Raw genomic sequence first — 18,527 nt, forward strand, 5'->3', positions numbered from 1 at the left:
AATTTCTCTTTTGACATTAAGTGACCAGATAAGTAGAAACTATGGATTTCCAGGGAGAAGATAAGAAAACCTAAAGGGAATTACCACCTAAATTTCTTAAATACACTGAAACAGTATCTGAAATCTGAACATGATGAAGTTTTATCAGGCAAAGCACTTCACAACTTCATTATAAACAGCAATTGGTCTGGCCTTCAGGCATAACGTTTGAAACATACTGTACATATAACTTCTATAGCTGCAAACTTTAAGTGTAAAGCATATTACATTAATATTAACTTGATCAAAAGAAGGAATTTTAATTCCATTGTATTTTACATAGTAATGATACAAAAATGCCATTTTCATGAAAGATCACTTGACATTTGCAAATGAAATTCATTTTTAGAGTACAATATCAAATGCTATGTATCTGCTGCTGAAAGCCTTAATCTTAGGTTTCAAATGACTTTTTTGCATATGCAACTTGCTATACACAATAAACTTTCATTTCCTGTATTAAATTAGTGTATCAGCTATCTTTTAGCATCCATCCTTTGTGCAATAGTCCAAGACTGCTGCCTTCAATTTATTTTCAGAGCAGACAAAATTATGCTTGTTAATGAAATCCTGTCTAACAGGTAAATTAATGGCTTTAGTTACGCTTTAAAAACTTACTGGAGAGATTGTGCTAACTTGATATTTGTACACCACTTGACATAAATCTAAGTTTCCCTGAACAGATTAATAATACCAGGTATTTATTTAGCACCATAAAGTTACACAAAAACCCCAACCATAATATACCCAGCACTTTACTGAAATGCAGAAAAGGACATTGTCCTTGCTCACAATATAATATAGCAATGCAAAATGCAGGACAAAAGTTGATGGAAGAACCAACTTTGCTAGTAACAGGAGGAAAGATGCTCAAGGGAACAGAGAAGGGGAGAAGCCAGGGGGAGAAAAGGAGGGCAAGAGGCAGGAGAATTATGGGGGGCATAATACAAGCAAAGGGGAGAGAGAGAGAGAGCGAGGAGTATGCAGATGACCCAGCAGGGGAAAGTTTACATCAGTATGGTGACTAGGGCTGCAGAGGCATAATACAGGCCACAGAGAGAACTTGGCTGTGAGGGAGCAACAAACTTGGCTATGGGTTTTACTGAGCTGCCTGGCAAGGGAGCAGGACCAGCACTCCTGATATCACCGAGGAACCACTAGGAAAGCTTCCGAAAACTTCACTGCACCACCCTCTCTTTGGGCCTGTGTGCTACTAAGCCACCCACTACAGAATAGAAGGCCATGCACCACAGGAGTTAAATCTGTATTAAGCTCAGTTTACATCAATGAAGATGCACATCAACTGACTCCAGAGAATGAACTATCACAGACAAGATCATCTTGGAGCTTTAACAACACCGTGAATGTTAGTGACAAGGAGAATATGATAGCACTAGCTAGAGGCTACAAATCAGGCTGTGCCACCTAGGCTCACTCCAGGCTGGAAACCACACTGTTCCTGATTCCCCTTAACCTCTTATATATTCTCGATTGTGCCAAGTGGTTCCGCAGTGCAGACAAATGTCCAGTAAGGGTTACAGCAGCACTCAAACCACCCTGCTCATTTTTCTTGTTGTGCGTCCAACTATAACCCAAGTTTACAGGCATTAAAAAGAATGCGCCCTACCACAATGAGGCACTTGCTTCCTGATGGCTGACTCAGGAGATTCAGAATTGCCATCGCTGGCCAGGTGGGCACTGACTTTCATGCAGTATTTGTATTACTTTTAAAGCCTCAATTCAGCAAGATACTTAAGTACATACCTCACCCTAAGCACACAAACAGGTCCACTGAAGTCAATGAAACTACTCATGTGCTTAAAGCCAGGAATGCTGTTACAGAAACAGAGCTAGCTGCACCTCTGTTCCCTTTCTGGTCTCTGAGTGCACCCCCCTCAGTGACAGGCCTTTCTTTCCCTTCACTGTTTGGGGGACAAAAATCTCACAATTCTTCAACTCAGATTGGGTCCTGGATATGTAACCCCCATATACCGACCACTTAACACTCTGCAGGTCCGACTGGGTTTTGAGCACCTGTGTTTCCTTCCTTTGAAACCTGTGACCAGTGAGATGGACCAACAGCCTTCTTAAAACGAAGTATTTTTATTTAGCAAAGGTAAGAAAGCATTACAAGGAAAACAGGATTTTAAAATGGCCTGCATACATGACTATCTTCCCTAAAGTACTACCATCCCATAATGGTGAAGTAGAAAGGGTTAGATTCTTCAGACACAGTGCTGGGATCTGGTTCACCACCACATCAACACTATTTGCCAGCAGCGTTTACTTTTTCTGGTGGAATCTAATATGGGACATCCCTGGGAATACGGAAAGCATGCAATTAAACCCAGCTGCACAGAAGAGAGGGTGTTCTGGGTTAAAACCTCCTGAGTTCCAGAAGCCTGTTCATGTCCAAACATGACAGCTTGTGAGGAGGCCAGAGCCAGCCATTCCTTAAGCACAAGCATCAGGAAAAGACACCACAGTTGCAAAAGAAGGAGAACCAAGTGAAAAAAACTGATGGAAAAAGGAGAGTTGGAGGAGAACTTTGGAAAGCGAAGGGGGAAAGCGACTGAAGAGAGAGTTAAGCAAGGGAAGAGAAGGGGAGCTGGGGAAAGGAGACAGGAAAAAAGATGAGGGAGCTAGACAGAGAGGGAAGAGAAAACAGGGAGACAAGATAGGAAAGAGTGTGGTACAAAGCAGACAGAAGGGATGAAAGGAGAGATGATATGAGGGAGAATAAGAAGAGAGAAATCCACTTTAAGCCTTGGAGGTATGGCAAATGCAGGTAGAATGTGCATGCGTGCCTGGGCCCGGGCCCATTGAGCGAAGGATAGTGTGCGCATGCATGGGCCTAGGCCCTGTGGTAAGTATGTACATACTTGCAGGAAACAGGAGAAGGGTGTTCAGGCCAAGTGTCGCTCTGTGATGCGGGCATGAGCACTTTCTTCCTCTACCTTGAGAGTAGCACCATAGGCCACCATCACTGCAACGCACAGCCCTGTGGCCATTTTTCACAGTACAAGTGAAGGAAGGAAAAAATCCCTTTCTTTCTCTTCCTGGTGAGTCAGATATTATAAAAACACGTCCAAATGAACATCAGCTCTTTGGCTCATCTTTAGTCTTAACTATGACAGCTGTTTGCATGACTCAGATGGATGATTCAGCTGCTGTTGCCCTCTCAGCTCATTATAAAGTGGAGCGCGAGGGGAAGAGAGAGAAAGATTTATTTTTAAAATGTCTTGTTAAACATATTTTAGTGAGAAAACTTTTCAAAAAAAATTTTTTTCCTTGAGAGCTTCCTTCCTTTTTACAGCCAGCTTCAGAGATAACCAAGAATAGCTGGCTTTCAGGGAATCTGGAGACAAAGCAAGGAGTCAAAGGATAGAAAGTATATTGCGCCATGTCATTTCCTGCTTTGGCCTGTCTAAGTAATACATGCCCTCAATAAAAGCCTACAGCTCAGTTCTCCATTGAGTTAGAACTGTATTACGCCACTCCAGAGTCCAAGGCAGCCCTAAAGCTACTTTAACCAGCCACTGATGAATTATTTCCTTTGCACAGATCCACAGTAGCACCCAAGACCCTGAGCCACCAGAATTAAAGCAACACTGAGGCTGCTCCCATTGAATCAATGGGATTGTCTCGGTGGCTGGACAGCTTAGGTTTAAGGGAGCACCTGCTCAGTTGAGACAAGAAGTTTCAGGTTTCTAATCCTCTAAGCATCCAAAACTGGGTTTTATCCTAGTTTGCCCTTCTCAACAAGATACAAATTTTGACTGTATTCCATAGGGCCCAATCCTGCTTGTTCTGAAATCAGTGCCCAAACTCCCATTGACTTTTGGCCCTGATCCTGCAAGCACCTGCACACATGATGCACAGGCAGAGACAGCAGTGTACAAAACTATCACAAATGTAGTTCAACAGTAAAAATGCACGTTATAAGCTGCTCAAAATACTATAATATGTATTAGCATTTTATAGCCCGTGTTAAATGTTACTTTACAAGTGAAAAGGGTTAAAAGTCTGAGATTTGACTCAGCTGCATTTTTAGCTCAATAACATGATAGAAAAGGAACAGGAAAAAACTTCTGCGTTGTAAATATACAGAAATGGCAATGTCATTTATAGAGCAGAGTGTGATAGTTTAACTTCTGAACAATGACTCAACTTTATTTCACATTGCAACCCTAGCACAGTCTGTGATCACAGTAAACATCTGTCAGACCTCTGCAGGTACACGTTATTCTGAAAATCCATCACATATTCCAACCCAATAAAAAGACCACCACAATTTTATGATTCTCTAAGGGTCAGAGTGCAAACCCCTTAATCACACTGCTGAGCAATAACTCATGTGAGTAGCCCATTGAAACTGATGAACCGCTCACATAAATGCTCACGTGTTTGAGCAAGAGCTCCTTGTCTGGCAGGAGCTAGACATATACCTGAAAAATAGTAACAGTGACTATAAAAAGTGAGATAGCTAGCATATATTAATTTCAAATTTTAACTTAAAAAGAACACTTCTGGTCTTTTCTCCCACTTTGCAGTCAAAAGTTACTGAGTTCTAGTCTTCCTTTCTGCGATATTAACAGAAGACTTGTTGGACACAGGTCTTCTCATAGACCGCGTGCTTCCATCTCTACATGCCCAGCACACTTTCCACATCCGGAATGCCCAGGGATATGAAGTTTGAGAAGGATGAGAGCACAGAATGTAAAACAAAATGTTCTTGATGAGTTGCCCCAGATGATCTCAAATTCCTTTTAGAAATGCTAAGTAAGCATCAGACTTTCCCTGTGGACTAGGTGGAAATTATAGTTGGTGCTCACAGGGGTAATCTGAAGTATAAAGAGGTTAACTGAATTCCCAAGAGTCAGGCACCAAGTTACTGGAAGGATAATAAAGACCAGGAGTCCTGCCTTTCACTTCGGTGACTTAACCACCGCTTACTCATATTTCACAGTACACACAAAGAAAGAGAACACTTCCCCCGTAGGAGAGTTTCCTTGGCTGGAACAATTACTGACATGCTAAAACATATGTCTACACAGGTGATGCCAAATTCTCCCCTCAGTTATACTGGTCCACTTCCATTAACTTCAGTGGGGAATAGCTGGGGTAACCGATGACAACATTTATCATACTAATGCATCAGAGATATCTTCAGAGTTCTGCACAATGTAAATTACTAGGCAGGATTCTTTCTGCAGGGAGAGAACAAGTGAATTCTAGTGGTCTTGCAATAAGATTTTAAGGCCGTATATGTTTATTTTAGTAGTGACGACAATAGTGAACTGTCCTGTTCCTACATGGGCTTTGCCCAAGGAGAAGCAAAGAGTGACATAAGTGCATTCCATAGATGCTGGCAAAACACAGTATAAGAAATCCCTGTATGTGCCTATTTTTCCCCTTTCTCCCAGAGAACGCTAGAGCTATTTCACAATAAGAACAAATGAAAGTTACCCAACCAAGTTTGGTTTCATCAGGATTCTGCTTCTTAGCCTAGAATCTGGGTTAATTTTCTCTAAATCCAGGTCATTTCAATATATCCTCTCTGCAGGAATCAGTTTGTATCTGTATTTTCCCTGCTTTGTGTGTTCACCGAATTTCACGCTGGTCTCTGGAACACACTATTCTGCTTTCTATGAAGAAGGTTTATTCTGTTGCGCCTGGAGCAATGGCACTTTTGCAGTTGCCTAAAGTGATTTCGGATCATTGGCTACTGTAAAAAGACCTTTAATGAAGATAAAAAGTAAACATTACAGAAGGGTGACCGTGCCTTCCCTATTTTAAAGCATTAAGTGGAGGGACCTGCAAGACCATATCTAGACATTTCAGCACTGTAGAAAAAGTTACAAAGGCAAAGCCACACCAAGATGTTTAGTTTCCAAATTACTGTTTGGGAGAGAACTGGGTTAATTCTCTGAAAACTGCCCCTTAACAACATAGTGCTGATAGTGGTCCTCTAATACCGTACGCTCAGGTAGAAGCAAGTAAAATGCTTACCAGTGCAGTAATTCAGAAACTAGTCAGGTGCTATTGCTCTGAATTTTCTGAATAATAGGGAGAGTGACTTCTTAGCACTCAGCATATTGGACATGCTTGATAATTCTACTTGCTCAAGACCTGAGTGGAATGGTCTATACTAGGATTTTTGGCTACCGACACCAATGGTGGAAATCTCAGTGTGGACTTGGGATACAATTTTGAAAAATGCCTAAATGATTTAGGAGCCTGACTTTCAATGAGACTTTGGCTATTAGATACAAAAGTCACTTTTGAAAATGTGACATAGACACTTAAGAAAATTTAACCACAGACCAAAGATCCTTGTCTATCTCTACAAGTGCAACCCCCGCCCCCCCCCCATCATTGTTTGTATCCGATTCTTTTTAATGCTGGGTGGTTATTGTTTATTTTTAACCTAATTGTGAGGCTGCCTAGAATTTCCGGTCTGGTCTTTTCATTATTTAAATCTAAAAGGAATAAGTAATGTTACCATTAATGATTTTCAGTACCTGACTGAATACATTTGAAAAACTCCTGATCCAAAGCACAATGAGGTTAATGGAAAGGCTCCCTTTAATAGGGTTTGGAGAAACCCTTATAGAGCGTGCAAGATTTTTTTTTTTTTAAAAAAAAAAGAGTTTGTTTTGCTTTTTGTCATCTGAAGGTTAAAAATAGAAACAAAAACAGCTTGTGCACCTTAAAGTGTGTTAAGCATAGAATGCTCATCAGAGAAATGTAAAGTCTCCTCACCAGTCTTTCCTGCTTGCATATGCTGTGCATGTGCAAGTGACAAGAGATAATAGAGGATGTTTCACTAAGCACAGGATTGAAGTCAGCATCAGGTCTGCAGGGAATGATGAATTAGCAGATGCTCATTAAGGGCCAGGCTGTAGGTATGGAAAGATCACTAACAGTCTCCCTTTGCAGTTCGAGTGCAGGGGCTCTAGGCACAGCAGGACTTCTTGCAAACAAGAAGTGCCATTACTGTAAAAGACTAGAGATGCTGAGGTGCTAGCTTTCGCAACAGCAGCAGGCGAAGGTAGAGCTGGCAGAGCTGTCTGAGCACAATGGGGTGTAAATGCTGCACCACGTTTCACCATGCCATACCAGCGGCACTGCCTGAGGGTTTGGGGAGGCAAGCACTCCTAAATTAGAAATTAGATCATTTTAGAGTGAAAACAGGCAAGAATGTGCATTGGTTGCATATTTCAATGTGAATTGGGCCATTTTCTAAAGATTTCATGAAAAATAAGATCACTGGATTGCAAATCACAAAATATTTTTTTTATTGCATGAAATGTCATGTTTTTGGGGAGCTCATTCCCCAAATCACAAGCTATGAGCCCTTTATCTGAAAACTCCTCATTCAATATTACGGGTTACACGCTTTGCCTTTAGGCACAACCTTGTGCAAGGGGCAGAGGTGTAAATTCAAGGCAGAGCCCCGGGAGGCACTGCCACTGACTTACAGAGTCACGGCTCTGCTATGTTCTACTCCTGCTCTGGGAAGATTACAACATCCCTGGAAAGACAGACAGACAGCTCCTTGGCCCACTATGCACCGTTGTGGGAGCGTCAGGAGCACATCCCCTCTGCTCTACACAGGACCCAGAACTAAGATCTGAAGAGACCAAACCTGACCATGCAGGAAGGCTGTGGTTGCCGGACTCTTACTTCTCTCCATCTCCTCCAGAATCACATTAGTGTTACCCACAGTATGGTCTATGAGGAATAAGCATGTGGTTTAGCAGCTAGTGCTAACCCTGCTATTGGAGGAACTGCTGTGCAACCCTCCTGCTCTTCAAGCCAGTTAAGGTTGGAAGCAGCAGAAGAGCTACAATACTTTTAGACTCCAGGGAATGAGGTCATTTTGTCGTTACCTCTTAAATCAATTGCTGAAAGTATGAAACATCTGCTTCAGAGGCTGTGTATTATACTTTTTTGGTCCCTGGAAAAATGCAGAGAGCACCAGTTTAACAACTGAGAATAGGAATGAAAGGGAAAATGGGAACCCAGGATGATGAAGAGTAAATCTAGAAGACCTACATACCCAAATCAATGTATTGGAGTTCTAATGGCAAATGTTTTAGGGTAAAATGAAGAGCCAATACTAAAGTTGTGTGTCTTTCTCCCAATCATATGCTTGCCCTTGCCCCCCCCAATGCAATTTAGGAAAAACCTTTTAGAGGTTATGTCTACATTGCAACTGGGAGCATGTAGCTGTCTGTCCAAGCTTCCACCTGTGCCGCAGTGGCCAGACCGCTATTTTTAGTGCACTAGCTCGAGCCGACTTAGCGCGTCTGTCTGCCTGTGTTGGGAAGCATGCTCCCAGCTGCTCTGTAGACAAATGGCACTATTTTAACACATTTCAAATGGAATACTCCTTTTGTTCAACATGACTTTTGGGGCACTATGCGGAAAGGGAGACAGCGGATGGTTTCATAGAACACAATAATTTACTATGATGTTTCACACTGGACCTCCTTTTTGCACAATTATATGCATGTAGCGTTCTCGATAATCAAGTAGATGAAGTCCACATTTATTCTTTTACTTACCTCAATACCTGACATTGTGATGGCTTCAGCCCCCCCCCCCCTTTTTTTTTAAAAAGTCTCCAACCGCCAAATAAAATGTACAAACATGAGGTGCAGTTGTGCAACGAAGATAGCATGATGCCTGCAGTTATGGGTATGCCTACACTTTGAACTGGAGGTGTAATTTCCAGCTCGAGGAGACATACTTGTGTTAGCACAGCTCAAACCAGTGTGCCAAAAACAGAAGCGTAGCTGCAAAGGCACAAGTGGGTGGCACAGGCTAGCTGGCCCAGATACAAGCCCATCTGAAACCCTAGCCATGTACTCAGGACAGCTAGCCCCTCCTGCTGCTTGTGCCACCTCAACTACACTTCTATTTGTTGTGTGCTAACTCGATCAGACTTAGCATGGGTATGTCTCCTTGCACCAGCATTTAGACCTTCCGGCTTGAAGTGCAGACATAGCCTATTTGCTGGGTCCCAGAGTGTTCTCTCTCTCTCACACACAATATGCAAGAACATCCCTTTGCAATTATTTTTCTTTGTTTTGTCTTTAATGAGAAATGGCATTTTAAATCCATTCGTTTAGCTCCAAAAAGTGGGGAGGGAGAGCTGTGCAAAGGATCAACTGGCTCCAGCAGTTTTAATGGGATTTAAGTAACACCTCTGACAGCAGCTTGTTCAAGGAGGTGAGTCTGACTGTGTTCTAATAGCCTCAGGCTTAGTTCTGTTGCAAAGTGCCTGAGAAAGCCGCAGAAATGAAATTGCTCTTATATATCCTTGAAGAAAGCTATCAAACCAGCTTTATATAAGTTGGCCAACAGAGGGAGGGAGCTAAGTATTTTACAGTCGGCATTAGTCAAAATAACTGCTATCAACATGGTCTTTGGGGGGGGCAGTTATCTTGTCTAACAGTAACTTTAAAATTCTTGATTCAGGAGGTAGCTTGAAACTAGCCAATGGCCACACAGGAGTTCAGACTATCTTTATATAAGGTCTTTAAGGAAGAAGGGGAGATACTCAAGGCACAGGGAGTGATAACAAAGAGGAGAGTCAGACACTTCAAAAAGATGCACTCTCAACAACGCTCACATGAACGTCAAGCAAACCCGCATGCCATTTCTTAGTGAAGTCTTCTTAGACCACAGCAAGAGTGACCTACTTGGAGTGACAGCATCTAGAGTTGGGTCAATGAGAGATTTTCCAGATTGTTGGCAATTTCAAAAATTAAAAAAAAGGAAGGAAGGAAGGAAATGGTTTGTTTTCACAAAATTTAAATGTTTGTTTTTGACCATTTGTAACTGTTCTTGAAGTTTTATAAATAAACTTAAAGGAAATTTTGAAACAAAATTCATGCCAAACCTTTTGTTTCTAACATGTTGAAATTAAACGTTTTGATTTTGGGGAATCTTTTTTCCCTTAAGCAATTCAGCAACATTGACACAAATTAATGAAATGTTTCAGTGTGCCCAAATCTGCTTCCCCTCCCCCCCCCGTCCAAAAATACAGACAAAAAGTTCTCCCCCAGCTCTAGCAGTGTGGTCAGTGGACAGTGCACTGGACTGAGAGTCAGAAGACCAGGGTTCTAGTCTTAGCTCGGACACTGGCCATGTCTATTCATAATATTTGTATTGCCGTAGTGCATATAGACCCAACTAAGATCAGGGCTCCATTGTATTAGCTGTTTCACAGACAAACACATAGTAAGAGACAATCCCAGTCCCAAAGAGCTTAATAATCTAAATACACTCCAGAATCAAACAATTCCCAATTGAACTGGCAGCACAGAACCAATATAAGTGCAAATAGTTCATTAACTTCATGACAGTGGTGAAACTGGTGCACCGTATTTAGAGAGCTTTTAGGAGGGTAAAAAATACACAAGCTTCAGCTTTCTCATTGGAAAAAAAACACATTGAGGTCTTTAATTTACGAATTGGCACTTACAAGATTTTTCAAGCAAATGCAAAATGGTTTAAATAGTTATCCTGTTTAGTACATATTGAGGAGAGATACTGAAGCATATGGTGGAGTAAGGAAATACAGCTCACAATATATCATCAAAATTTATAGTTCAGCATATAGAGCAGGAATAGACGCCATGAAAGATTACTTCACTGGATATTACTGATACTGTCCAAAACATACTATGTGTGTTTAGAAGAAGCAGCAATGCCATCCATCCAATCACTATTTTGGCAGAAATATTTTTATATCTGTATCCGTAGAGTCATAGTTTGATGGACTAACAAAATACCCAGTTCACTGTGACTGGAAGGTAAATACAGGTCATCTCATCTCAACAACAGTTTCTCTCTCCTAAGAAAAATAATGAAATACTCCAATGTTGACTGTACTGGACAGGCTGTAATAATCTATCCAACCTCATGGGGATAGAAAAACAACTAACATTTGTTAGATTAGAGGATGAAGAGTAATTTTGGAACAGTTTTCTCTCTCCTAAGCCCCTCCAAAATAATTTAAATATATTTTAACTTTTGGCTTTGGAGCAGGGACCCTTACAACTAATCAATTAGCTTTTGCATCTCAGATCTCATCAACCTGAACATTACCTCAGACAAATCCTAGTGATTGTGCCCCGCAGGCCTACAACTCCTTTCTAAAGAGATCACATGGACCAAAAGAAACCACTTTGTTTTGCCCTCTGGCTTTCTATGTGTAACAAGTGTCATGGTGAAAGGCTGACAAAATCCTCTATTGGGTTTTCTAACTGTGAGGAGCTAAAGCATGATGCTAATGTTAGAACGGAAAAGCATGATCAAAATATATTCACATACTCCGACGTGGTGGCACACCATTTATCAGAACATGAAAAAAATAAAGAGAATCGTCTCCCTCGGCACTACTGAAGAAGTGAGAACACAGAAGGAAAAAGCCTTTTCCAGCTGTCTCATTTATAGTTACAACATATAGGACAGCAGAATTTACATGAGCTCTACTTTGAGAGCTTAAGTGTGACCTCAGTAGTGCACAGGCCTTGTGCTGGTCACCCCGTAGGGCACTTTTAATTCGCCTTCCCTCCCCACACCAGGATATTCAGTAGACAGAAGTAAATTCCTTTCCAAAAGAATCAGCAGCAGCACAGGACCAGTTAGGGGATGCAGAGCTTTAAACCAAGCTCTTACCATCTGTTTCTCCTCTAATTATGAATGCAACAGATATTCCCAATTACATCAGCAGAAAAAAAGTTATAAGTGATTAAAACACGTGTTCTTTCTACAATGCCTCTGCAATGTTTTTTCCTCAAATTAAGATCAATACCACCCACCACACAACCTGCAAATCACACATCGGGAAGACCTCACTGGGGTAGCTGTTCCCAGCTCCTCACCTGGCAGGGAGTCAGTGGTGTGCTGAGGGTCCTGAGCAGGCTGTCTGAGCATGGACAGATGGTCTTCCCATTGTGCTGCAGTATAAGTGCTGAGTGGTAGAGCTTCTAGAACCCAGAGGGACGTGAAAGCTGTCCATCAAGGCCTCCGTAGTTCTGACCTTATTTGCACTCCTGCAGCCTAGGTCAGGGAGTTGCAGAGCTTGATTAACCATACAGCCCACCACCCTGGTGGCTAGCCAGCAGTGAGTCAGCATGGGTTCATACGGAACCCATTGCCTTTCTTTTTTCCTATCCTAAGCAATATGCAGACAGCTCTCTCCAGTGTAACAGGCATTTTCCAAGCAGAACAAGGTTTTCCCCATCCACTTTACCCATGTGCTGCCTCGGTGAGTCCTTCCACAGCTCATTATGCCATTGCTTATTCTGCATAATTCCCTCCATATGCTTAGATCCAACCACCTCTTGCAGTTAGAAAGGAATTCCTTCCACTGGGTTTTCCCACCTACATTTGGTTCTACAAAGGTACATTTTTATCTCAAACAGGTTTTTCCTTTCTTTGGGGCTACTGAGTTATTGCACACTTATTTACTCATGACAAAGCTAGTGGGTTTTGGTATTTCTTTGCTTGCTCGTATTTGTAGTCCTTGCAGATAAAGAATGCGTAAGAGAGGCAAATTCAGCCAATGATCCCAATTTCAGCATTCACATTCTTGGGGGAACCAAAGCATACAAGCGCTGATGGTCTAAAGCCTCACCCTTTACAGAAGACTGTGGGACACACTTGCATAAAGAACCAAATTAACCAGGTGGGACCTTTGCTAGGGCATGGACATTCAGTCCCTCAGTGGAACATACCAACTGTACCAGCCCTGGATGATCAATGCAGCTGGTCCTGCAATGGTTCAGACCAGTTTTGGCAAGGATTTCCTGCCGGGGCTAGGTTTCAATTCAGGCTTGTTCTATTACTTATAAAAGCAGTGACCAATAGGCGCTCACCACATCCATCTTTTTTACACTTTCCTCTCTGTAATACTGACACAATTACTCATCCTTGATTATATAGGGGCACATCCACCACTGATCCATGCACTGAATTTCTCCATTGATTTCAATGGGGAGTTCTGGGTTTATAAAAATACAAATAAAAATCAATAGCAGGAAATGGTCCATGGTGATGAGTGTTTTTTAATGTTGTTGTAGTAAAAAAAAAAATTTTGCAGGAGAGATGACTTCAGGATTGGAAGCCTCACTGTATTTTAGAATGGCACTAAAATATCTCACCTTCCTTTTATATGACTGCATCTCACAGTTCAAAAATAGCCTGTTTGTGCCTATTAAAGTTTCTTCCACATTTTCTGTATCTTAAGTCTCCTTTTCCTCCCACAAAGCTTTACATACAGTAACTATATTTAACAGAATCTAGGGGATGCTTGCTCACCATATTTAACCATCGGTGCTTTTAACAATTGTATGCGCCACTTAATTTCAGGGTCACAGATTTCTTAAAACATTATACATGAAATGTTGCTAAACGAAACATAATTTTAAAATTAGTTTACCAAGGCACAGTGCATGTTTAGAAACAGACACACAGATTCACAGCCGAAAAAAAAACACCAAAAATTATTCTGTGCTACATAATAATCGTGATTTCAGTCTAGCCCATCTATTGTAACAATAAAGGAATAAATAATTCTGTTATGTAGGGGAGACACAGAGTAGGTCAGATGTGACATTTGCCCTCATCAATGAGGAGATTGATCAGCTTTGTAGCCAGGAGGGAGTTATTGGATGTCTCCTCATGAGTAAAGAAATATGTCATATTAGAGCTCCTCATGTGGTGGCACCTATGCACAATTGATTGTGCCGTGGTTTGCCCGTTATCGCATTTTCTCCAATTTATAATTACATTCTCAAGTTTAAAATATTTCCTTTCAGCAGCCGCTTCTGTTTTGTAGGCTGTTATCCACATTATATCCAAATATAATGTGAGATTTCTGGTTGTGTTTAATGAATGTCGTTGGTCATGGAAGCACGATCATGTATTTGAAGAGACACAGTAGCTGATCACCAGTACAGATTTTGATTTGAGTGGTGAGTTACTAAAAAGACAGCCTTCTCCTCTTTACTGTCTCAGGCAAATTAAGATCACTAGATTTTAAACTTACCATCAGTACATAGTTTCAACAGACGGAATTAAATATAAAAGTTAAAATAAATCAATACACATGGAATCTGTCGTGGATGGTATCTCAGCTGTAGCAATACTTTCCCCTGGGAAACACCTACTCCCATATCAATATGCCATCATGAGGATTGTGTGTATATGTGGTATAAAGACATATCCGCACAATGTCAAACTAGATCAGCTGCTAGGTTTAACCTAGATACTATGGACAAAAATCATCCCTGACACCAGGGATGATTTTCAACAAGTAAATTCTGTTGTCAGATACTCATGCATCCAAGGAAAGCATTTGGACCTAACCCTTTAAATTTAATTTTTCTTGATTGTAGCACAGAATGTGGTTTAGCAGATAGATCTGGCACTCAGGAGCCCTGAGCGCTACTCCTGGCTCTGCCACTGGTTTGAAGGTTGATTTTGGGTAAATCATTCTAATACCCCATGCCTCAGTATCCCCATCTGTAAAATGGGGATAATGATACTAGCCTCCTTTGTAAAGGCCTTGGAGGCCTACTGAGGAAAAGCAATATATAAAAGCTAGGTATTAGTATATGATGCATACAATGAACCTAATCCAATGATTCAGTACTGGACAGCTCCTTAGGTGGAAAAGGCAAAATCCTGTCACTAACCTCATCAAAGGCTGCAGAAAGGCTACTACACATCAGAATGGCCACAGTTATGCAGCGCAGGGTGCGGCTGGCAAGTGGAGAAGCAGAGTATCCCCTTTGTGAGCCAAGGAGTTTGACTCCGTGAATCTTACTCCATGGCAGCGTATGGGGAAGGTGATGTGGGTACACACCTGGTATGTAGGGCAGGTATGGCAAAGGTATTGCCAGTGGGGCTACAACCTGTATGGACCAATTGGCCACTCCTATAGCGTGCAGGTGCTCTAAGGCCTGCCTGTAGGATGGCTGCTGAATAATTCCAATAGGCTCATATTATGTTTTATACCACCACCACCTCGATTTTATATGGCACTTTTAATCAGGAAACCTCAAAATGCTTTACCAAGGAGGTCAGTATCATCATTTCCATTTTACAGATGGAAAAACTGTACAAACACATAGTAATACAGCCCCTGCTCCGAAGTGCTTACAGAGTTATATATTCAAAAGTGCCTAAGTCATTTTCAGCAGGGACTTGGGCACTAGGGACTTAAGTCTGCTTCGAAGTCAACAGGACTTACCCATTTCGTAACATTTTACCTATACAGTAAATATACATAACAGAATGAGGTTGGGAGAAAGGAATTATTATTCTCATTTCACAGATGGGGAACTGAGGCACAAAGATGCTAAGTAATTTGTCCCAGGCCAACCAGGATGTCCCTGGTAGAACCAGAAGCCAAACATAGGAAGTCCAGCCCAGTGTCTTAAACACAAGACCACAAGCCAACTTCTTCCTATCACTTGTAAATTTAATAATCACTGATGGGTATGTCTCCCGATGCATCACTCATCAATAAAAATGGCTGACGTGCCTATTGTCAGGTACTGTCTTGTCTTAATTGGTCAAAGACGACCCTATTTGTGCTTACCAAATAGATTTTAATGATCCATGAAAACAATTCTGTAAAGTTAATCATTTTTGTGGTCTTTATTTAGTAGAATTAAACTAAAAGGTCTTTCACATAGGATCACCGCTGATCTTTTTCCCCAGCTGAAGAACGTTAACTGGTAATAAGATCATACATCCATCTGCTATCAACTAGCTTCCCACTCTCTGCTGGACTGGTCACCAGTTTAAGAATTAGGAGAGTAGGGTTCTATTACCAGCATTGCCGATTTTGGGGAAGTGACTTAGCATAAAATTTTCAAAAGGGCCTAAGGCTCATTAAAAATCAAATCCCACTGATTTTTAATGGGACTTAAGTTCCTAAATTACTAAGCACTTAACTCTCTATGCCTCTATTTCTCATCAGTAAAATGGAGATAGTTCACTGGGATTTTCAAGGGAGTCATGTGCTCAAATCCCATTGACTTTAAAAGCCCAAGTCATAATGCTTAATCACCTCATAGTGCTGTAAGGCCTATAGAGGAAAGCGGTATACAAATGCTAAATGGGATTAATAATCCTCCAAAATTTCATTTAGTTTACAGAAGTGGAAAAGCTTTTTCTCTCCACAGGGCTCACCTTTTGTTAGTTAGCAAACAAATATCAAGCCATCCTCAAACATTTTAACAGTACCCATTCCACAAATAGGCTGTACTAGATCTGATTTTTAAGTTGTTTAGGGATAAGGTGACTCAGAAAACTCAAAAACTTGAAGCTTTATTTTACTTGTCATGAACAGTGAAACTCAACTCCCCTGATCGTAATCAATCCCATGAGCTGATTTTCATGCATTTGGACCATGCTGTAGAGTTAAAGCTTCAGATATTTCAAGGACCAAAACCTCTCTTAATTGACATCAAAATAAGAAAGACACACATTCACTAAATGCAAGCGGTCTTTAAAATCAAAACTAAATATTCGGCCTCACCTATTTGTCAGTGCCCTTTGCAAATCACATCACACTTGTTGGAAGCATTTATTCAGACCTGGTCCTTTTTTGCAGCCTTTGGATGAAATTCAAATCACTGCTTAAAGCCCAAGTGAATGGCTTTGCATGAAGTAACAATGTAGGTGTGGAGGGAGATGCCCAAGTCTCTTCTCAAAATGAAACTCAGGCACCTTTTTTGGAAAAAGTGTAACCCTGTAAGCTCTTTGGGTGCAGCAATGACATTATGATGTGTTTGTACAGTGCCTTGCACAAATCCACAATCTCAGTTGGAGTCTCTGTGTCCTACCATAGTAGAAATACAGCATACTCCAAATTATCTGAATAGCATGGTGGGGGGAGACGGATTTCATTCGGATAATTGATAGGGCAGGAACCATTCAGCAGCAGGATGGCATACTCCATAGCCAGGGGCCCCTCCTCGCAGTCCCGACAGGGGTCTCGGCTCTGCCTCCCTCACTCCCATGACAGCAGGGCTGCAGAGGGCTCCCTGCTCTGCTGCAGGGCCAGCAACACTCCATCCTGCAGGCGCAAGGTGCAGGGCAGAGACCGCCCCCCAGTCAGGACTCTTTGCCCTGCCAGGACTGCAGCCTTCCCTGCACCTTGTGCCTGCAGGGATTGGAGGTCAGCGGCCCTACAGCAGCACAGGGAGCCTTCTGCAGCTCCGCTGTCATGGCCCTGCTCATTCACTCAGTGAGGTTGTAGAAGGCTCCCTGCACTGGCCCAGGAGCCATTCCTCAGCGGCAAGGTGACAACTGCAGGAGCCAGGAGCTTCTCCTCACAATCCTGGGGAGGGGCATCTGCTCTATTATCCAAAACTCCTCATTTTCCAAATCCTTCCCTTATCCTGCAACAGGAAATCTGGAGACCTAGGGAAATACAAAATTCTTTAAGACTTTTCCTCAAGTTTAGATAAAACTCTGAAAACAATATTCTGAAGTACCGATTATCCAAATGTTCTTATCTTTACAAAGTAACCTCTTTTCTCCATGTTATGATTACTACTCACACCCAGACCAAGTGTTTGCATAGCACATTCCATAAGCTTAGGAAAACTTCACTGAAATCAAAGAGACTAAAGCCTTAACATATTGGATCTTGGCACATATAAGAGCAGTATATGAACAACAGCATTCTTTCATAAGCGTTTAAAATACACCAGACTGGGAGAAATAGCCATACGTCTGCTACAGTTCAGTTACAGAAACACTGCTGTGTGGTTTAACTATATAGGGACCACTTATCTGGATCTGTTATAAATAGGCTTGGAAGGATTAGATTTTTATTGGTAAAGGTCAATAAAAGCTGATTTCACCATGCACACACAAACTGACAAAACCATTATTGATAATAATCAAATTTGCTGCTTGAGAACTTATTAGAGTTCGATTTAAGGCAATTTACGTTAATATTTTGACATACGATGTTGACAAAGTTTTAATGTTTTTGAATCTCAGTGTCTTGCCGTAAATAATTGTTTGACACCCCCAACACTTTGATCCTCCCATAATTTTGCACAAATGTGAAAAATTTAAATCAATATTAAAAAAATGCTTAACACATTTATTTGTGCTACTGAGAAAATTTAAATAGATAAAAATTAAAAAATGCTTAAAATAAACCAATATTATCCATCACAATTATAACAAAAAATAAAAATTAAATTCTGCCAAGCCTAGCTGTAATGGATTGAGGAGAGTTCATATTGAAATAATGTGGACAGATAGCTAGATGGATGATTACATGGTGTGGTACAGTCGAAAGGTTTTAATGCCATGAGTCTGGGATGACTGCAATCTTCAGAAGATGTGATAAGCCAGTCATTCTAAGTGAGAGGATGAAAATATAAAGAGAGGAAGAAATTGCGGCCAATGGATTTTAGGAACTTCTGAATGTG

At 41.3% G+C, this 18,527-nt stretch overlaps 1 protein-coding gene across 4 annotated transcripts in view; it reads right to left on the reverse strand.

The window, feature by feature from the left end:
* The window catches only part of SPOCK1 (SPARC (osteonectin), cwcv and kazal like domains proteoglycan 1), a 471,926-nt gene that overhangs the window by 441,054 nt on the left and 12,345 nt on the right, over nt 1-18,527 (reverse strand). The gene's annotated exons all lie outside the window — the stretch shown is intronic.

The sequence above is a fragment of the Lepidochelys kempii genome, chromosome 8 (genome assembly GCF_965140285.1).
Source record: "Lepidochelys kempii isolate rLepKem1 chromosome 8, rLepKem1.hap1, whole genome shotgun sequence".
NCBI classification, from domain to species: domain Eukaryota; kingdom Metazoa; phylum Chordata; order Testudines; family Cheloniidae; genus Lepidochelys; species Lepidochelys kempii.